The following is a 22,518-nucleotide window of genomic DNA, read 5'->3' as shown; positions in this document are numbered from 1 at the left end:
TTCTGAGGTGATCTGGCTGCCGTAGAGGGAACCAACCAACCTTTTGCAGGCGAGGAATACGTCCTCATAATTCAAGAAAAGGAAATACTGGAAGCTAAAATTTTATAACTGTGGAAATGAAACAAATAAATAAATAATTGAGCGGGACATTCAAGTGCGAATAAGCCTTGTCCTATGAAGTAGGAGGTAATGAATGCATATTTTAACAAACAGGCTCGGCGTTTGAAGAATTTTTCGGTTTGCTGTAGTTGTTTTCTAAGAAGAGAAAAAGGAATAACAAGAAAATACTGACACATGGAGGTAGCGGAGTTTGACTTATCGATATTGCATTATATATTAATAATATGACGTAATAACAACGAAACACTAAAGCGAGTGCGATTTCACAAGGTGAAATCTTTGTAGGCATACTTGTGAAGAAACGACACTAGCATAATTTCTTTATAATTTGTACAAAGAACGCTTAAACAAATTTAACGTGAGATCTGGTTATTATAGATATGAGATGCGTGCGCTAAGCTAGAAATGAACGTAGTTAACTGTCAGCAGTCAGCGATTCTAAGCACGAAGTCGCGTAGGAGAAAAATGATAGAAAGCATTTTTACAGCAGTTACTTTGGCGAGTCTATGTATTTTGCATATAAATTTACCTCCCACCTACGATCACACGTTCTAAGTTACTTACAGAGAGAGTCAAATGGAAAAGCTCAGCGTTCATTATGCAGGATCGCTGTACACCTGCAGCCATATTTGTTGAAGGCAATATGTATGTAGACACAGATGCAGAAAAGTTCCGTTGCATAGGCAATAACCATGACGACACTTGAGTGACAGTACACATAGGTAAATTACATTTTAAACAACTCTTTTTGCACTGTAATAATATGGTGATGTTACAGTAAATAATACTGAAACAACATAGAAAAGAACTGGGGTTTGTTTACCAGCCATCACGACTGCAACACATTCTTCTCCTTTTGCCGTAGCGTATATCAGTAGAATAAATATTTATGACACGAAGTCACTGACGCCACAACAGAGGTTTACATTGCCGACCGGGACGCCATTATATATATTAGTAAGTTGTGAGTATAAGACATTTTTTCTTTGTTTTCTATTTTTTTTACTTGAGGAACTCAAAGAACTTATAAAGGTTCTCCGTAATCTGCAAATGACTATATTACGCGACAATTGCGCCTATTGTAGCGGTATAACGGCACTCTCTGATCATTATTCCGACGACATGGAAATGAATTGTTGACTAACCATAAAACCCGCTGCATATAAGCACTATGAGTGCTCATATTGACCAGACAGATCCCACATCTCGTTAGCCATTGGCACTCGTTAATAGGAAGCCAAGAATGGTCAGCGCTCTTGCAACACAAAACGCACTCTCGACACGCTCAACACGTTCGGTTCAAGAAACTGAAAGCGAGAACAGTACAAACTTTGTTGGAATTTATCTTTGAAAGTAGTGTACTTCGCTCTCAGGCCTGCCACTCGTGAGGAGCGCAGGACCGACGCAACCGTCGAAAATGCGAGGAATGCGAAGTATGGAAGAGCGTATCCGTGCATTACCAACTCCCTTACTGTTGTACCCTTTTCTTCCTGTTCCTAGACCGCCGCGCAACATTTATCTGAGCAGGTTTGAACCTTTAAATCTAACGAGCACAAAATGCGCAAATTCTACGGCTTCGCGCCTTCGGTATTATTCTCCCGCGTTCTGATTGCGTCCGCGATGCTGGAACGAACAAATACCTTGTCTTTACTGCAAGTAACAGAGGACGATTTGTTGCGAGCAATTTTTCTTCGCTACCTTGAGGATGCGGGGGGCGGGGGGGTGGGGGCATGGCAGCGAAATTAAAATCTGAGCGCAAAGAAGAGAGAGAGAGAGAGAGAAAGAAAGAGAGAGAATAAAATGAACTATTCGTTCTTTTCGCGTCTGAGCTGTGCAACCGGAACTAACTTTTTTTCCCTTCGGCCGAATTGAAAGAGAGAAAGAATTATACTGCACATTGAATCTGAGTTATGAGCCTATTACTGCCGATTCCGTGACAGTGGAAACAGAGGCCGCAGGAAAAGAAAAGGAGTTACAGGGCGGAATAAATAGAAGAAGGGGAACACCAAGAGAGTGAGAGAGAGAGATTGACAGAGAGAGAGAGAGCACGAGGAAAAAGGTGCGAGGCAAGGCTCAAAACGCGGCCCAGGCGAGAGCGTCCACCTGACAATGCCCGGCCGCGCTGTTCTTTTGTCATTGCGTGTGTGAGCCCGAAAGCTTTTTCAGAAATGAAATGGACGGAGGAAAGCTCCGCAGCCGGAATGTATTATCAGCTCCGGCGGAGTGCATTGCGGTCGAGGGCTGGGCTGCTCGAGTGGAGCTGGGGAGAGGGCGTTCGCAACGGCCTTTTTTATGCGGGCGCGCGGGTCCCGCGCTCCCCGTCCGCCGCTTTATGTGGCACGCTTGCCAGTCGTGAAGTGCGGCGCGGTGTGGAAACGCGGCGTATCGCGCGCAGGGCGCGCGCGCTTTCGACGCTGCCGATGTCGATGTGTCCTCTCACTCTGTGCCCGTTTGTCTTCCTCTCCCCCCCCCCCCCTTTTTTTTTCGTCTTTTTCCGCCCGCAGGAAAGCGCACCTTCCATGCCAAGCAGGAACGGCAGCAGCGAAGGGCGAGTGCGCAGGCCTGTCCGCACCTTGTTCGCATCAGATGTCAAGAGAGGAATGATATGTCCTGTCTTTCCTTGACTGTGCACTCGTTCCTTTTTCTCTCTCGATGAGCATGCTTTGTTAGCTGCGACGTTTATGCCGGAAAGTGCGGTCACGACACTGAGTTGGTAATACCGCAGCCGGAGACGACTCCATTTGAGCATTTCGCTTTGAACGTACGTCCTGGCGCGCCCAAGAACGTTACTGGAATTAGAAAAATGAAATCATCAACATTCAGAAGTGCAAACAGAGTTGCTGAGATATAAGAATATTTATTCCTGTAAATGTTTCCTTTTCATTTTTTTTCCTCATCCACGGCGCGAAACAAAATGGGTCCTTGGCGCTGCCATTAGTCGCACACCAAGTAAAGATTACCGAGTATCATCTTCATTTGAGTAGTTGAGCTTGGTGAGCGAGCTGCCAAGCGAGTTTTGGATGTAATCATGTTTAAAAGCACTTGCTGTTGGGCTAGTTGGTAGTTGTTCATTATGGAATGGAAAAACTTTATTTCTCTATATCTCAGAGAGATTGGCGGTGGGCCGGTGTCTTCATGTTTTGAGTCCTGGCCGCTTCACAAGGTCGGCGCCCCTATTCCAGGGCACCGCTGAGTCTTGCTGCCTCGCAGGCGTGCTGCACAATTGCCCGTTGGGCTGCGAGCTCGCTCCTGGTGAGTAGACCCTCCCATTGTTCCGCACTTGGGTTATTTACTTTATGGAATGCGAAATTACGCTTGCATTGCCACGTGATGTGGTATAACGTGGGGGTTGTTCCGCACCACGGACATGTCCTTCCTCTGTAGTGGTTAAGTATTTCTGCATACGTCGGCTCCACCGTTAAGGGGGCCTCTAGGGTTTCCGACTGCCCTGCTCGGTGCGTGAGTTCGCGAACTAGGCGGTCCACCCTTGAGTTGCCCTCTATCCCGGTGTGTGCCGGTATCCAGAAGATCCTATGTTTTATCTTTTTGTTAGGAGGCTCTGTTTTGAGGAGGATTCTCAGTGCTTCCTTACTAACTCTGCCTTGTGTGTAGTTCCTGCATGTTGCTTTGGAGTCCGTTAGAATTATCAGAGATTTGTTCCTGCGGTGACCTTCAGCCGCCGCTAGAGCTACGGCGACTTCCTCCCCCTCCGTTACCGTGCAGTTTCTCAGGGTCGCGCAGCTAATTGGTTCTCCCGTGTGGTTTACCACTGCTGCCGCGACTCTAAACATTCTAGTGTTGCGGTCCCATGGGTATACGGCCGCGTCTGTGTTTACTGTGTTTTCTAGTGCGGCTAGGTTTCGTTCCACGAAATCTGCATTATAAAATATAAAGAGGCCAAATAAATGGACACACACGAGAGAAGACAACGGGACAGGGTACCACTCGCAACTAGTTGCGAGTGGCGCCCTGTCCCGATGTCTTCTCTCGTGTGTGTCCATTTATATGGAGTCTTTATATTTTATAATGAGTAATCATGTTGCATGACCGAGGTAATCGTTGACACTTGTGCAGTGCCTGGCTTTATAAACTATCGAGTGGGCTATTATTCGACTTGCGTATGTATTCGCTAACACAGGGAGACTGTACAGTAAAAAAAAAAAAAAAGCTCAGAAACAGAGTTCTGTACAGCGACAGTATGATGTGCACAGATCTACCTCACAGCCCCGAACACAGCCCAAAATTCAAACAAAAGTCCATGCGCACTTCTTTCTCGGAGAAGCCTCTGTCCCAGCCTACAGTGTAACATCACACGCTCGGCACTTCCGCGTCAGAGAGAGAGAAGTGGTTCTTGTGGGGAAGGAAGGAGGAATGGCTAGCACTATACTCTGCAACAAAATCCCAATGAAGAAAGGCGTCAGGCAGGGAGATACGATCTCTCCAATGCTATTAACAGCGTGTTTACAGAAGGTATTCAGAGACCTGGATTGGGAAGAATTGGGGATAAAAGTTAATGGAGAATACCTTAGTAACTTGCGATTCGCTGATGATATTGCCTTGCTTAGTAACTCAGGGGACCAATTGTAATGCATGCTCACTGACCTGGAGAGGCAAAGCAGAAGAGTGGGTCTAAAAATTAATCTGCAGAAAACTAAAGTAATGTTTAACAGTCTCGGAAGAGAACAGCAGATTACAATAGGTAGCGAGGCACTGGAAGTGGTAAGGGAATACATCTACTTAGGGCAGGTACTGACGGCGGATCCGGATCATGAGACGGAAATAATCAGAAGAATAAGAATGGGCTGGGGTGCGTTTGACACGCATTCTCAGATCATGAACAGCAGGTTGCCATTATCCCCCAAGAGAAAAGTGTATAATTGTGCCTTACCACTACTCACCTACGGGGCAGAAACCTGGAGGCTTACGAAAATGGTTCTACTTAAATTGAGGACGACGCAACGAGCTATGGAAAGAAGAATGATGGGTGTAACCTTAAGTGATAAGAAAAGAGCAGATTGGGTGAGGGAACAAACTTGAGGTAATGACATCTTAGTTGAAATCAAGAAAAAGAAATGGGGCATGGGCAGGACATGTAATGAGGAGGGAAGATAACCGATGGTAATTAAGGGTTACGGACTGGATTCCAAGGGAAAGGAAGCGTAGCAGAGGGCGGCTGAAAGTTAGGTGGGCGGATGAGATTCAGAAGTTTGCAGGGACGGCATGGCCACACTTAGTACATGACCGGGGTAGTTGGAGAAGTATGGAAAAGGCCTTTGCCCTGCAGTGGGCGTAACCAGGCTGATGATGATGATGATGATGATGATGATGATGATGATGATGATATTCTGCAACCCATGCAGCAGCACGTTTCAGCGCCAGCAGGATGAGGGAGATGGGATTAAAAGAGAGAGAGGGTAGGAGGGAGAAAGGTAGAGGGTCGTCCTAGCAGCATCAGAGCAGCCCGGCCCGGAGGGCCCAGTGGGTTCGACCGGAGGAGAAGGCTGGAGGTAGACCGTATAGGAGGTGGCCCAACAAAAGTGAAGTCGTGGCAGATCAGGAAGCCCGAGGTGGTGGGATGGCCGTTAGGCCATTCGTCCTTGTAGAAATTTCCTATAATCTCGCCGAGAGCCGTGACGAGTCTAGGTACTCGACGACACTTAGAAAGGCTGGTAGCTGATTACGAGTGGGGAAGAGGATGTCTTCCTGTCGTGAACATGGGAGCCCCAGGTGGTGGAACTCTTGCAGAAGTCGGCCGCGGTGCTGCAGGTGAGCAGGGCAGGCCAGCAGGAGGTGCTCCAGAGTCTCTGGTTCACCACAGGAGGCACAGGCTAACGAGGTGGCTTTCCCAAGGCGGTGCCGGCGGGCGGCCGTCCAGTAGCAGCCAACTCGCAGTCGGAGCAGCAGCGAGGCATCCCTTCGTGGGAGGCCGTGCTGTGGAAGAGGCCGTGGAGGCCGGCCCAGGGATACCCGTTAATCCGGGTGGCAGGCGATGAAGTGCCGGCGCAGCCTGCGTCTCGAGAATTCTGCGGCCGTTACAGCAGGCTGAGGGGGACGCTTGAGTGGTGGGCACTTTTTGCAAGAGTGTCCGCCTCTTCATTGCCCGGGATCCCCACGTGTGCCGGTAGCCAATGCAGGGATAGTGAGCATCCTGCGTCCTGAAGGGCCGTCAGTCTGGAAGAGAGCAGAGTCATTGCGCACGGAGGTCACAAACAGCTAGAAGCAGTGCGAATTACATTATGAAACGCAGAGCGCGCAAAGCCGCCTCTGGAAATGCACCGCGCAGCAAGCGAAGAGAGACAAACCAGGAAAGAGAGAGAGACAAGGAAAATAAGGAGGTGGGGGTCGGGATGTAAAGCTAACGCGGTCCCTTCGCGTTGATATGGCAGGAGGCAGGAGAGGGACGTCACTTGCCGGCGCTGGTCGAGGCAGCCTCTGGCTGGTCGACCAGGCAGCTGGTCGAGGCGCGCGTTCTGGCACCATGAGGCCGCCACATTTCCTTTGCTTCTATCTCGGCTACTACTAAAACCTGTTTAAGTATTCTTGCAGTAGAAATGTCCCTGTATGGCGCTTTGCAACTTCTAGCGTATAGCCAAAATTTTAGACCCATGTACGGTTTGCTAACTTACCGCGGGGAAAAGGGATAAATGTGCAAAAAGAGAGGGAGAGAGAAAAAAGAAAGGAGAGAAAGAACGTTAGTTACGCACGCACGTGAATGCACACACCAAGTCTATAAACTGTCGCGGATGCCCCTGGACGTGATGAGCTGCAGCAACGCTTTCGTTGCTTTCTGTGCCAACGACGAACAGGGCCATGGTCAAGGATCTTCGGCTCTGAGAACGGTCTCAGTTTAATGCTATCCGGAAAAGGCCGTGAAAGTATGTCGACCACAAAAACAGATATCCACCACATAATGTGACCAGTATCATGACTGCATCATCGAGAGCCTTGGACATTCCCAAGTATGCAAAATCAGTAGGCGATGGACCCGTGGAGGACTGGCCCTACCTTTTCTAGCTACATGCAACCGCTGCATTGTTATCAGAGCGGGAGATGGTCACAAACGCCTCTACATGATCAACGAATAAGCCGCTGGTTAAGCCCTTCGTTTTACCTGACGCACATCTTTGAAAACGACGAATCGCGGAAGAAAATTGAAAAATAAATGATCAGTTGCTTTACAGTATACTATGTCGGAGACCTCTAGATTATTCACCAGCTAATGCATGAGTTCGCCCACCGCTCTCAAGTCACCCTGAACAGTTACTGTCACCGCATCTGTCTATACAGTCAAAGCGTCAAGTTTATCACCCCTGCTAAACTTTGCCTCCTATGAGGAACTCCTGAAATATTTACTTTTATCTTTGGCCTGTCGCAGATGCCATGTATAACTGCATGCCTAGCATGAGTGTGTCTCTCGCAATGGACACAGCAAAACGTCAGCTCTCTGGTCGACATTCATACCGTTTCTTCATTTCAAGGTCCAAACATCCACCATGTATAGATTCCATGCAGAAATCGCCGTTGTCTACGTCTTCCATGTGCTATAGGACTCGTGTCGTTACTGAAGCTCCTGATGCATTTTATCCGGATGGATGGATGGATGGATAACTTAGATTCACGTTTGTAGCGTCGAAACTATTTTATTCAACATTCTTTAGTAGCGTGACCGTCAGTGACCGGCCCTACTGTGTGTGGTCTGTACTGTGTTCTACTTTATCCCTTAGATTTGTCCCGTTGCTCTACCTTTCATCTTTGCTCCCCTTCTTCCTATGTTCCATTTCTGTGTTGCTGTCACCTACCTTGTGGAGAGTAGGCAGGCGTTGTGCCCCTTCCGGTGGCAGTTGCCAGCTTGCTCCTCGCTTTCCCTTTCCTGTTAATTGTATATATGGGTTCAAAACAAATAATAATAATAATAATAATAATAATAATAATAATAATAATAATAATAATAATAATAATAATAATAATAATAATAATAATAATAATAATAATAATAATAATAATAATAATAATAATAATAATAATAATAATAATAATATTGATAATGGATGGATGTTATGACCATCCCCTTTGAAACGGGGCGGTTGATTGCACTGCCAAGCTCTTATTTTATTGCCTCATTAGGCAATAACATAACTTACCCATGTTAAAAAAGAATAAAAGAAAAAACACGAATAATTCCCATAACCAAACTTTCTGAACCCCTATTGTAAACTTTGTTTTTGTACGCCTCCGTTGTTTGTCGTTTCCATACTTTTCTTCCACCAATCTTCCGATCGCCTCTTACTAATCTCTACTGCGGACATGTTTACTTTCCCCCTGCTCTCGCTGAACCCAAGGGCTTCAAGGAGGCCAGTGGTGCCTAAATCTACCGCTGAGCAGACATCTTCACATTCTAATAAAACATGCTCCATCGTTTCCCTAGCTTTACCGCAGCAAGCCCATGCTTCTCCTTCCTTCTTATATCTTGCTTTATACGTGCGTGTTCTATAAGGTATCGTGATTTCGCTTCGAAAAGTAATGAGCTTCCCTTTGAGTTATCGCAAATTGTTTCTTTCCTGATTTCGTTTTTTCCTCTTAAGTAGTTACTCATGGAAGGTTTCTTTTCCCTTGCCGCCACCGTTGAGATTATTTCAGCCTCTCTGACTTCCCGCTTGACGTTCTTTGTTTCTGTGTTGCTCACCCTACAGGCCGCATACTTGCTAGTAAGCTTCCTAGTTCTTTTCCTCCACTGTGAATAAATGTTTTTTCCTGTACAGATACCTCAACACTCTCCCAGCCCATTTACTTTCTTCCATATTCCTCAGTCGTTCTTCATAATCAACTTTACTGTGAGCTCCCCTCATTTCAAAACTTGTCCAGCCCATATCACCCTGCACAGCTTCATTTGTAGCTTCATCACAGCTTCATACGTCAGCTCGTATGCACTGCCCCCTACCGGGTTTAGCGTCACACAAGCACACCTCACAAGTTACCAATATTCACGCGCGACCTGTTGAGGTATCCAGGCAATATAAGGCCATGCCACCGCTCTTCAGGAGAAATTCGTCCATTAGAGGTTTTCTGCTCCCAACTTCCGCAAAGAGACAACCAGTCAATGGAAGAATGAGGTCAAGCCATGCCCCCTGCGGCATCGTCCAGTAGTCGGCCCCACGAAAATCGAAGCAGCATGGACTCGATCTTCGGTAACAGCCACACACAACTGTCACAAAAAGCTTCGCATTCAAGGTAGACCTAAATGCCGCAGGAGGTCATTTAACAGGCCTCTTTTTCTGAGGAGAAAAAAATTATTCACGTTGCAATTTAAGTGGAACTAGGTTCGTATGGCTAGCGGTGCTTCAAGTTTGCCTAAACTCATTTCATGTGAAACTCGGGCCAAAGTCGCAAAGCTTCTCGTTCGTTCCTGCTTGCTATCGGTTGTCCGGCATTAATAATGGTATGCCCTGTGTCACGATTTACTGGCTACTGATTTTAAGAGCAGTACTAGCGTTCTAGCGTAAGAACTATCCTTGGGCCCATATTCACAAAACGTTTTTACGTTACGTTACGTTACAGAGCGAATTGTGCTAAGCAGAGACTCATCATAATTCAGAATTTCTGTGTTCATGGACCTTGCGTTCGGCATTATGCGTGCATTTCTTGCTTAAGTCTTTCATTAGGGTGCCGCGTTTTCTTTTCAATGAATAAGCTGTCATTTGTATAAGTCATAGAACAAATCAGTTACTGTACTTTGGAAAAATGTTAATTGAACATACGAAAATTGTGTTTATGAATGTTAATAAATGTATGCATGTTAAGCAATACGTAAAAAAAAACGTCCTGTCATGTGTGACTGTTGCACAGTTTGTGACATATCCGTAATAATGATTTTCACTTAAAACTCGCAATATGTGGTGATCTTCCTGCCCTCGATATGCCATGCGGTCTTACTGATGAGCTTAGTTGGTGATCAAGAGTGGAGAAATAATAATAATAATAATAATAATAATAATAATAATAATAATAATAATAATAATAATAATAATAATAATAATAATAATAATAATAATAATAATAATAATAATAATAACAACAACAACAACAAGCTGTAGTGCTACTTTGTTATGCATACGAAAGGAGCACTTGTCTGCGCGCGCCCCGATTGCGAGACAGCGCCTCCGCCGCCTTCATTCGTCAGCCCGCCAAGACAGGGCTTCCCGGGCGTGCTCGCCATCGCCGACGGCTGGCAGCGAGCACGTCTGCGCGGCGTCCTGCCCGCCGCGCGACGGTCCTCCCGTGGGGCCACCCCGGCCCCCGATGGCGCCCGGGGCGCGTCCGCGCGCAAAAGGTGCGCGCGCCGGCACGCGGCTCGGACACTAGGCGGCGCGCGTGCGCCCAGTACGCGGCGGCGGCGGCGCGTCCCAAGGGGGTGACCCGCCAGGCAGGCGGCGCGGAGTCAGCGGAGGCGCAAATATCCCACGGGAGTGAAACCCCGTTCTTCGTTGGCATGCAGATTCCTTGTGGGAGCCCGGTCCGGCCCGCGAGGAAAGAGTGGATCGATGCATCGATCCTGCAGGCTACGCGCGGGATTCCCTCGCCCTCGCTCCTGGCGCCGATGAAACGTCCCCCGCGGCGCGAGTGGCCCCGGGCGCTCGATGCGTCGTCTACGCTGCCCACACCGGCCGCGCACGTACATTCTTGGCCCCGGCAAACTCCGTCCGCGGCACCCGGTCAGAGTGCACGCATTGCGAGCTAAAAATAATAATAAAAAAAGGGTCTCGGTGCGAAACCGGGTTGCAGTCCTCTGTTTCAATAGAGATGGAGAGGAGGTGCGTTTCTTTAAAATGTGTGTTCAACTAGTGTCCACTTGAAACGCTTTGGAGGAAGTATATAAAAACGTGAACTGATCCGATATGCAGTATATTCCAGTTATCGGGAACCACCGTTCCTCCGCTCTCGATAGGCAGCGTGCGCGGTATACTTGTCACACTGGTGCACGTGGACACTGATACGCATTTATTTGTTAATTCGCGCATTATTTAAATACTAAACAAAGTGCAACTAAGCGAATCATGCAGAACGACGTTTTCCGAGCTTTGCAAACGTCTCGTCGAAGCGAAAGTACCTCCCCATTTTACGTTATCCTTTTTTTTCTTCCTCGGGTGACATTGTCCAAGTGGTAACCGAGTGCCTTCACTGGAACGTTTTGTGGCTGAGGACACGCGCAGTTGCGAAGTGACGAACGCAGAATTACGCGGCGAACTTTGTAGAATATTGGGCGCAGCAAGAAAAACCTGCCTCGGCATCTGATAATCGGAAGGAGCTCAGGTTCTTAATCGGCTAGCAGGAAGTGCAGGCCACAGCGTCTGAGGACGCGTTGGTGCCAGCAGATCTGACTGAGGAACTAACCTGATTCATACATTCATTGCGGGCACCGTCGCCTCAGTCCGTTTTCCAAACCGATTAGACAAACGAATATAATACGGCAACATGGGCATTGCTTTGCCTCGCCCCCGCATGGTTGTGTCCGCGAATTGCGAGATTTGTGTATCGCCCATCAAATGACGTAACAACCCTCTGGAGCCGTATTCTAGATTGAACAGTTTGAGAGGTGCTTTTGCGAGAATTACAGCTCGACACATCAGGGCCATCCCGTCAACACACTCGAGAGCTGCGCCAGGTGAAAAATAAAGCCGATAGGAGCTCGCCCACTCACAAATTCCTTTCATGACATCCACTGGCGCTGGGCCTCGCCAATCAACGCGCAATGAGAGTGCTATCTCCGAACGCGGTCGATCGAAAATGTGGCTCCCGCGACTCTGTCACGACTGGCATCGAGACCGAACGACATAAAACCACATCGGCGTCCGGCGTGGGTGTATACGAAAGCGGGAACCCGGGCGCAGCTAATGTCCCCTAAGCTTTTGTCAACAACAAATGTACGACAACACAAATGGACGTTTTGTACAGCTCTTTAGAGGAGTACTGGCGAGCACGAAATGCCTTCGTTGGAGATGAAGCGTCCAGTGCGTCAGAATGTTAATATTTGTAACGACGAATGTGTGCTATAGTATACGCCCGCTTTCGGCCATCACGTTTGAATTATAACAAACTCTTGAAAGTACATTGCCGCCTCTGATCCGCAAGGGAGACTGCCCCAGGTGCCACAACAGGAGGCCCGCTGTTCTTCCTTTATTTTCTGTTTTCAGTTTTTTTCTTTATTATTGTGTTCTATCACAGCACACTTTTTGCAGTTACTTCAGAGATCTGAGTGGGACGATGGACCTGAATCTATTGGCGGGCAAGGTCCCACCTCCGTGTACGTCAAGGTCACTTGCATCTCATCGCGCACTAGTGCGACTATACTATATCCATTTTGCAACTTGACGGTCCGCGTCCTTACTAAGTTTTTAAGCTCCTCGTCTCCTAACAGGCTTTCAAATTTTCACATTTACTAATCAGCAGGTTGCCATTTCTCTAAAGGCATGACTGGTTCATAGTATTATATCGGTCAGCTTATGCGTGTCGCAGCTCTTAGGCTCCCGTTCCTGGATGGAGTGTCGTCGTCCCTCGGCGTAACCGCGCGAACGCGCTCGTGCCACTGCTCGCGTGATCGTCGTTATCTTCTTCCACAGCTGTATCCGATGCCACTCACCATGCCAGCGTCCCCATACTAACCCTCACTCTGACGGCACTGGCCCACTCCCAGTCGGTGCGGTGATTTTGGTTTCAAATTCTTTGCCTCAATAAGTCGCGAAATGATAACAAAGTTAGCACCTCATAATCCTGATTCTATTTCGATCCCATTTACGAAGACACATGCTAACGCAACGTTAGCCGACATCAGGCGCGTCACTAAGGCAAGTTACATCGTATCCGCGCTGGTTGCTTAGTGGCATATATAGTGTTGGGCTGCTAAGTACGAGCTCGCGGGATGGAATCCCGGCCACGGCGGCCGTATTTCGATGGGGGCGAAAGCACCCGTGCACTTAATTAAGATGCACGTTAAAGAACCCCGGTGGCCCCTTTTTCCGGAGTCCTCCACTACGGCGTCCCTCAAAATCAGATTGTGGTTATGGCACGTAAAACCTCAAATTTAATTTTTTTAAAAAGTTACATCGTCACCTTTATTTACTCGATCCTGAGCTCCAATTCATCATTGCACACAGCATCAAAAAAAAAAAAACGCAAGCCTTCTGCATAGATTGAGACTTAGCATTGACTTGCATCAACACTATCGCCATATTATTAGCCAGACTATAAGAACTGCTCCGTGTCGGAGGCCATAGACCACGTGGCTTGTGCGCGCCCATTGTACTTGCGAGAATGACAATAAATGGCTGGATCATTGGCACGCGTTGATAACCAGCCACTTTCTAAATGTCCATTTTTGGGTCCATTTCCAAAACACTATTTGTGTTAAGCCACGAGGGCCATTGCGCCTTTCTTAAAAAAGAATGTGAACTGGATCTGACGGTGTGATAGGCTTTTCCAGTTTTTCTTTTATTGATGCGCATCTACGTTTATCTCCTTGTCACCATCTTCAGTTTCTTACTCTCTCTTTTTGTTTCCTTTATACAAACGCTAAGACACAGGCTAGAGCACAGTGGCAGTTCAGACCAACGTTTCTCTCAGATTTTCTCTTATAATCTCTGTCTCTCTCTCTCTTCTTGTTTTCCGCTTCAGTAACGCAACTATTTTCGTTGCGAACTGCTCCTCCGGAGTTTTTCATTCTGACACTTCACTTCGTCGCAGGCCTCTTTCCTCTTGACTTGAGAACCCTCTGTTGTTCGCTGCGTACACTATACCTGAAAGCTTACTACTAGCGTATTGCATCCGCATTCATGGCCAGCTTTTCCTGCGCTTTTAGGCAGTAATTGGCTTTGTTTGTAAGTTGTACATCGTTATTTTATTTTTGTTCCTCGCTTTTTCACTATGGCAGTTGTTTCGCTTAACTTAAACCTAGCTTTTTTTGAAGAAGTGTTACATTTTTAGATAATTGAGACCAACGACATATTTTTCGTAGTCACCCTGAGTTGCTGGAGCGCGATTAAAGTTGGCTAATTAAATATGTTAAATTGTGTAAACTCTTATATATTTTGTCTAGGGCAGAACTTTGCTTGTAAAAGGGTGTAGAGAGTGCTCAGAAACACCTAATAAAGTTGTTTCGATGGCGCTACCTTTTACGTATTTATTTTTTCTGGCTCTGAAGAAAACCCACGAAGCATGGGGAAAAAAGGCAAAGTAAGAACAATCGTTACTGCGGGCTTCTGTGTCTTTTCTGTAGCACTATCGACCAATTTCCAGAGAACTAAGCCGGCATGCCCGTTGTAAACGACGCCGGCAATCCGCTTTATGCAGCAGCCCATATATCACTTATGATTTCGCAACGACGGTGCTGACGTGCTGCCTTGACGCCGGAGCGAACGCTTCTTTTTTGAACAGGTGTGCGGTCATCATTCTTTAAAAGCGCGGCGCTGCAAACCAGATGCGCAAGAGTAGAGTATGTGACGTCGTTCGAGCATATCGTATTGCGCGGGCTCAGTGACAAAAGGTAACGGAAACAATAATAATTTCTGGGGTTTTAAATGCCAGAATCATTCATTTCATTCATTTATTGATACTCGATCACGATCTGATTATGAGGCACGCCGTAGTGGGGTCTCCGGATTAAATTTGACCACCTGGGGTTCTTTAACGTGCACCCGTTGAATGGTACACGGGCGTTTTTTGCATGGTATGTACAATGTGCAGGTCTCTATTTGAAGATTACTACGTCTCCATGGTTTCGGGTTGTTTCTTTCCTTCTTGTTCCGCAGCTGTTTAGATCTTTCGAGGGGGCGCCATTCACAATTGAAAAAGGGTTATTTGCAGTCCCTGTTATATACGTGTGATGTCAACTGCTTCTTTTTGACTGGCCAGTATTGTTGAGAGTACCTTTTTTTAGTTAACTGCGAAACGCAACTGCTCTTGCTACTGCCGAAAGATCCACGAGAGGGTGCAACATGTGCGGTCTGAGTCAGGCCACTGTATAAGCCGGTACCAGACTACATAGTACATGATATTGTTGCAGGAGTTCCACGAGTCGTGGGAGCGCGGCGTTCTGACGTCAGTGTGCACCTGCGTAGTCGATAGAGGTTATATGAAAGGTAACTACAAAAGCGCGTAAAGGGGCTAAGAAAGCTTTGCTTTCAACGATCACCAGACTTCAGCTTTTACTGCTGCTCTGCACCAGTATTAAAATATATATTTTTTGCTATAGAATTGTTCACGCAGATTGCCAGCTAATTGTGGACAGATAATTAGTGAAGGCGACTGGTCAATTAGCACATAGCACTTTCGAACAGCCGCCGCGGCTGCTTAGTGGCTATGGTGTTGCGCTGCTAAGCACAAGGTCGCGGGATCGAATCGCGGCCACGGCGGCCCCATTTCGAAGGGGGCGAAATGCGAAAACACCCGTGTACTTAGATTTAGGTGCACGTCAAAGAACCCCAGGTGGCCCAAATTTCCGGAGCACCCACTACGGCGTGCCTCATAATCAGAACGTGGTTTTGGCAAGTAAAACCCCATAATTTAATTTACCTCACGAACGAAACAGTTTGTGAATTCGGAGAGATATCTATGCGATGAGCACTGCGTCGTCTCCGTCCGCTACAGTAGTGCCTCCTGTGGCCTCCGAAATGCAGGTAATGTGCGGTTGGAAGCTCCGAACTGAACATTGCCGCAGGGGCATGAGTTAGATCCCCAGAGACATTGGTGGGCTAAGGTTGGTTTTGATTCGAGCGAGGCTGAGGGGGTGGCCTGACGACAATACGATATCGACGAAACGGGGATTGTACAAGTCTGTTGCCCCAAGAAGCGAAGCAATGTCTGTTTTTCTTTGGTTTTTTTTCCCTCTGCTGCGACTGCTGGCAGGTCCGCATTCTAAAATGGTTCGTTTCGAAAATTGTGTCATAAACGTGAGCTAGCACAACAGCTATTGATCAGTTCTGTACACTACAGAAATTGATAAAAAAATGTATTAGAGAGGCTCCTCGGATACTACAGTTATCGCGTGCCCTTGTTAGCTACATTTCTTCTCTATATAGGGTCACTGTATTTAGCGAGTTTTCCTTTCGCGCCGCCTAATAAGTCGCGCACATCTTCCTCAGCTTCTTCGTTTTGAGAATTTTTTCGATTTTGTCTTGCCACTTCTTACCACTGCGCGCTCGTTCCTTCTCATTGCCTGAGTCAATAGCCATTGACTTTCTTAGCGATATGGCACTAGTCTCTTATTACGCGACCAAGCCATGCAACTGGCCCCTCCGGAAAGTTTAAAAATGACCATGACCAACTGCTTTTCGTATCAAGTGATTCCGAATTCTATTTTCCCTTTTCCGTTTCGCACATCCACGTCAACATCCCTATTTCAGCCACTTGAGAACACAGCTTTGGTGGTCGTGCCATTGCCTTGCGAACCTGTCTTTTTAAACCGACTAATATGTTCCTGTCATGCAAACGAGGAATATCCATCACATTCTTCCAAACTGGGTGTATTAAGCTGGTCACTTCTTTTTTCACGCTGTAAATCTCCCGACACAGCTTTCTGTTGCTCAATATGTGCTACATAAAAGTGTTTTTCCGATTGTGAATGAAGCCCGCGAATACACGCAAAATTGCCGCGCGACTGGCCGTTCGAGGCACTTAGCGTATTCGAGGGCTTCTTTCACCCTCGTATTGCACGTATTGAGCAACAGAAAGCTGTGTCGGGAGTTTCTAATGTTTCTCTACAATTTCCTCATTGACACTTTTCATCTAACTATAATAATTGAGAAGTTAATTAAATGATTAATTAATACTAAATGTCTAATTCCACGGAGTACAAAAAAATATAATCTGAGTATCTCCAAGCGACGTCATACAACATTAACTTGGTTCGGTCTAGCTACGTAGCATTAGCACATTATTAAAGTTTGGCACAAGTTAAGTGACACACCCTGTATAGTAGAACGCGGGCTTTTGCGCGACGCGCGCTCTTGCTTTGGCTAGAGTGCGGAGCGAGGAAAATGCAGCGTAGGCGGAAGTAGGAATTAAGGAGAAAATGGGCAGAGACGCCTGGCTCCATCCGGCCGTGCTCATCGAAAATATGCTGCATGCCGGAATTGAAACGTGGATGAGCCAGATGGGGGGAAAAAGGGGGGGGGGAGGGCGACCACGAGAGGAAAGAAGGGAATGAATTGGTTCACAAAATGTGCAGGCCAGCTGACGACGACGGGAGAGAAATGGCTTATCGGAGCGACGAGGCTAACGATCGGAAGCGAAAACGAAGGAAAGCGCGAACGCAGGCGGGGTTGAATCGTCAGACGTGCAATGAAACGAGGCGCAATGGTCGACCTCGGGATGAGCGTGCGCTGAGGCTGCCATCTGCAATTCCGTGGCAGTATAGTTAAAGAGATCGAGTAAGAAGATTTTCTTCTTCCCTTGCGCCGGACAACCCCAGGCGGAAGGTCCGCTGCCCCCACTCCCCGGATAATTACGGCTAAATTCAATCCAAACAATATAGATATTATCGTTCTTGGCAAAGATAAGCAGTATGGCATTGACAGCGGCACCAAAGTGTTAAAATATTACGCGACATAAGGCTCTTATTTTTGCGGTAAGCATACATTTCAGTACACATTCGCTTCCTAAGTATAAAACCATCTGGTGTCCCGCACCCATATGAACACAGTTCATTGGACCACCAGCCGCCTCGCAACGTTGACGTGACGAGGAGTGCCGGTAGCGGGCAGCGCTCGTACTTGTCCCAAGGATGATGGAAAGAAACTAGAAGGGAACAGTGTCAAGGGTACCGTGACCCGGGACAGACTCCGGGTGAAGAGAAATGGGATGGGCGATAGCTCTCAGAGCAACGGCTATCGCTTTTCTCTTTATTTTGGCGCCAGAAGCGAGCTGCAGGCCGTCGGCAAGGACAGAATGGCGACGAATCATAAGACTGCGGTATAGAAGTGCTCGGCCCCTTCGGCCCCTGGTATGATATCCTCAGCTTTCGTTTATTTCTGATACGGGGCGATTAATCCCGGCCAACGTTTTTCTTCGTAATACGACTCATTTTCTATAGTATTTCAATTAAGAAATACTTTTCTTTACGTTCAGTGGCTGACACGTTCGCGGAAGTCAAAAGCACTTCTAAACTACTCGCTTTAGATAAGGTCCCTTAAAATCCTCTTGACTACGTATTCAAATGTACTGGCACGCGAGATGCAGAATGCACTGGCTCGAGAAATAAAACATTCAGTAGTTCTGTCATTAATTATATTTCGCCCGGATGCATACGCATATGCATCTGTTGTACTTGGCCGAATTCGGCAGTGCATAACTGGAACGTAAGAACAACGCGCGGTGATAGAACGTTTGCGTTCGTTTCGGCCCCCGCATGAAGACGTGGTCTCTATACAATTGTCGTAGCGCTACGGAGCATCGTGGAATGCGAACTTATGCCCGCCTTATATAAACGCCAAGCAGTACCTGGCGAGCGTTTAGGAGACCGGCTGAGAGCGAGACAACGTCGTTGCTCTGTTCGCGTTGCCTTGGAACCGATAAATAACCAACATAAACTGCCGTGCGAAAGCTTCAAGAGCATTGTACGCTTTGAACTGCGCCTGGATTAAGGCAGCGCATTACTCGGCCGTCCTTCTCTACGGTTGCGCCGGGCCCCTATTGTTCTTACACAGCGGAAGCACGCTTTCAAAGGACAACTGCACTGGCACCAAAGTGCGAGGTGAACGCCGAATTTCACGCGCTCGCACCCGTTTGCTTTCGGCGGGACCCAAGGAGGCGAATATACTCGCGCGTGCGACGGTGTCGAGAGAGTCTTTTGCAGGCCCGTGCGTCTCCGATTGTTGCGTGGCCGCGGACAGGAGCGGCCCGAGGAGCGACCAGCGGCTTTTCTGCACCGTTGGTCCGCCTCCTCTGCGCGGGGGAGGAACCCGGTGGGACAGGTGAAGCGCAGCTGCCACGGCGGCCCAAGTCGGAGCTGCAGAGGCTCCCTGCACGCAGCGCCCCCCCCCCCCCCTCCCCTCGCTTTCATTGTTCTCGCTGAGGCCAGCGGCCGAGGGGCGGCCGTTATTTACATCGCGTCACCAGGTTGAACGACACTCGGCAGGATCAATAGCTGATCGCTCAGCGCGCTCGAGACGGCTCCCAAGGCGTTATTTACAGCGGGAGCGCATCGACAGCGCGGAAACCGTCGCTGGCGGCGGCGAACGCCTCGGCGCCAGCTGAGCCGCGCGACCCTCTTACCCGAGCCGGCCGCGCGCAACACCTGCGGAGGCCGAGGGCGCCCGCGTGCATTTGGCGGCGGCGCCTTCTCCGGGCCAAAGGCGGCGGCGCCGGTGACCTGACGCAACGCGCGGATTCGGCGCGACCCGGCTGAGGGCAAAGCTGGCCATTCGTCTTCACCCCCCCCCCCCCCCCCCCCCCGCTGCACTTGGGACGACTAGAGCCACGCGGCTGTTCTCGTCTGGCGTTTTTCGCTGAATGAAAGGCGAGGAAGCCGTATACAAATAAACCGAGAACGAAACATGATCCTGCACGTTTGCCAAAAAGAAAAGGAAAATGGTCGCAGAATGAAGGCTCTCACTACTAGTTCTTCCGGCACACTGTCGCGAATTTCTGCACGCTTCTCGGTAATGCGAGGAGGAGGGATTCGTTCCTATGAAACTTGTATATAATATCAATGAGTCGCGCCTTGCTTCCACTATCGCAAAAGGTTGACCACAGAAAGTGTTGCATGTAAGACACATTTTCTTCTGTTGCTGAAGCTTCCTTGAAATACATTACACCTTGTGAAACCCATTTCCTTATCGTTTTATACTAACTTTTTTGGCTTAAGTACGCGCAAGAACACTCACCGGTAAAAATAAATGAATAAATGAATGAATGCATAAATAAATAAATAAATAAATAAATAAATAAATAAATAAATAAATTCTATAAATAAATATTAATAATAATAATAATATATTAACAAATGAAATACTGGTTGGGCATTCAAATATTTTTTTTTTCCAAGATGCGATACAACGATGCCGGCTGAGCCTCCACGCAATTCAACGCAAGAAAAAAAATTTTAAGTGTTCTCAAAAGCGCTGTGGTAGGATGATGAAGTGAACAGTGGTTATAAAATTCGCGAATTATCTGAGGGTAGGCTGCATCTCGGGGAGGCTGTAGCGTGACTGAAGACCGCAGCCCTCTCTATGCTTTACACCACTGAGGGTTAACAGAGAGTTAATTAAGGCCCGTGTAGTTACGGAGTCTAGCTGTGTTGCGCTCCGCCAACGCTATCAGCTTGATCGGCTGGCCGAGAATGTTACATAATAAAAAAATGAAGAAGAAGAACCGAATCGAGTGAAAGGAATTCTTCGATGGCGTGAATGCAGCGCAAATCACCGACGTGCGGGAGTTTAGGTGTGTGGTTAGCTGGAAGGAGGTAAAAACACAAGCGCTGTTTACCTCTTTCCGCTAAGTTCACACCTGTAATTGCAATCCGAATCCTTCCGCGACCCCGATTTCCTTGGCAGTGTTTATATAGTTCACTAGCCCCTGGGGCGGACAGTGGGCGCTTGTACTCCCACTACTGACAGCTTCAAGGGACGCAAGCTGTCTCTGTTCCTCCAGTTATTTCCCCTCTATTTCCCCATTCAATCAGTGGAGAGGAGAAATTTACCGACATGAAGTTAGCATTGACTTCTCTGGTTTGGTTGAATGCCCTTTGAATTCGTCGAAGACCAGAGTGCGCTCTTTATTGCGGCAGGCACATTCGTTACGTGCGTCGGAGGTCAGGTTAACCGTCATGCAAGGACGCAAGAAAATCAGCGCAAAGCGACGCAGTTGGATGTGTGTTGCATGACATATAAACTGCGAAACGAAACGTATGCGTTAGATGAGCGCCTTTGAAATTGAGCAAGAAGTCACGTATACCTACCATTTATTTCCTTGCCTCCCTCAAGTACACCCACCCCCTCCGTCCCCTCGCCTTTGTTTTCATATTCTTTTTTCATGGCTCTGTTATTACGGCTGTTCTTTTAGAGCGTCATCTGTCATCTACTCTAATGCCCAACATTGGGCGCTGTAGGTATGTAAGTAAATAAAAATAAAGAAACAGCCATCGCTGGATGCCGTAAAGGAAACACGAATTATGACATTCTGCATTTCGAATCACTTTGTATCTTTTGTAAAAAAAAAAATGATAATGACCGGAAACATGTGACGCGGCTGTCAGTGCGCCGTGCAGGCCAGAAGCGGTATCACAAAATAGTTTGCTTTCATTTATTTTTTCACTCATAATCTCTGCCTTATGCTGTTTTCAAAGATCAGTCATCGAAATACGCAGATTTATTTTTTGAACTACAAGATTTTTCGCAAAAAGAAGGAAAAAGAAAGAAAGATACGTGGGCGTGTAATTGAAAGTCGCGTACTTGTAACTTATGAATGAGTCAGTCGCAATGTTCGGTCCTCCCTCCCCCCCCCCCCAAAAAAAAAAGAACGTCTACGACTACTCCAAGTAAATGAGTAGCAATGCCTAAAATCGGTCAATTACTATGTTTGCAAATATGAATATTTTGTCTTTTGACTCTTATTGCAAAGCATTGTCAAACGCAATAACCCATAACACAAGTGTGGATGCGCCATTGAGGCTGCTGAAATGAGATGTCACGTCATTCGATGCTGCTAAGCTATCTCTCGGAGTGGACCGTTTTTATTTCCGCTTAACATGGCCCGAGAACTAGGCATTTATTAATGCGATTAGCATTCTTTGGGAACTTCCCCCAGTTTGCGGTCTCTCACGCCAATTTGGGTCGCTGAGTAGTCCGCAGTCTAATGGGTGGAGCATCCGTCTACTGTTGAGGGAACCGGGCTCGAAACCAACCGTCGAACATGTTTTAATGCGATTAGTACTCTATGAGAATCTCACCTAGTTCGCGGTATGTATGTCAGTGTCTAACTCATTTCTCGCCAATTTAGGTCATTGGGCATGTGGCGTCCTCAAAGACAATATATATATATATATATATATATATATATATATATATATATATATATATATATATATATATATATATATATATATATATATATAATTACTCCTGTGCTACACACAGACAATCTTGTCTGCGTACGTATTTAAACCCGCGCCACACGTGGACTTTGCGGCGGCACCGCCAGATGGCGCAGCGTATCAAAATAAACGTTGGTGCGACAAGTTGGAACTTCAACCTTAAAACGATGATCCGTGCGTGACGATATGTATGATGGAGGGGAGATTAGTTCATCCTCAAGTGTTTCGTTAGAGTAATAAATCTTGTGAAAAAGGCATAGGCGAAAGTATTTACGACGTAACTCAAGGTTAGGCAAGTCAAGGGTTAGTTTCATTGATGA

At 47.3% G+C, this 22,518-nt stretch overlaps 1 protein-coding gene across 13 annotated transcripts in view; it reads left to right on the top strand.

Annotated features, from left to right (window-relative positions):
• L (zinc finger protein Lobe) overlaps positions 1–22,518 on the top strand; it is a 287,693-nt gene that overhangs the window by 29,097 nt on the left and 236,078 nt on the right. For 3 of the 13 annotated variants that reach the window (XM_065426785.1, XM_065426784.1, XM_070530681.1), the window contains 2 exons: positions 3,229–3,372; positions 10,613–10,789. The exons of 4 other annotated variants lie outside the window; for them this stretch is intronic. The gene's annotated coding sequence lies outside the window, so the exon portion shown is untranslated. The remainder of the gene's footprint in view (positions 1–3,228; positions 3,373–10,612; positions 10,790–22,518) is intronic. 6 more of the 13 variants (XM_065426786.1, XM_065426787.1, XM_070530682.1 and 3 more) reach the window with 3 other exon arrangements.

This window comes from Dermacentor albipictus, chromosome 1 (genome assembly GCF_038994185.2).
Source record: "Dermacentor albipictus isolate Rhodes 1998 colony chromosome 1, USDA_Dalb.pri_finalv2, whole genome shotgun sequence".
Lineage (NCBI taxonomy): Eukaryota > Metazoa > Arthropoda > Arachnida > Ixodida > Ixodidae > Dermacentor > Dermacentor albipictus.
This window is presented reverse-complemented; position numbering and strand designations above follow the sequence as displayed.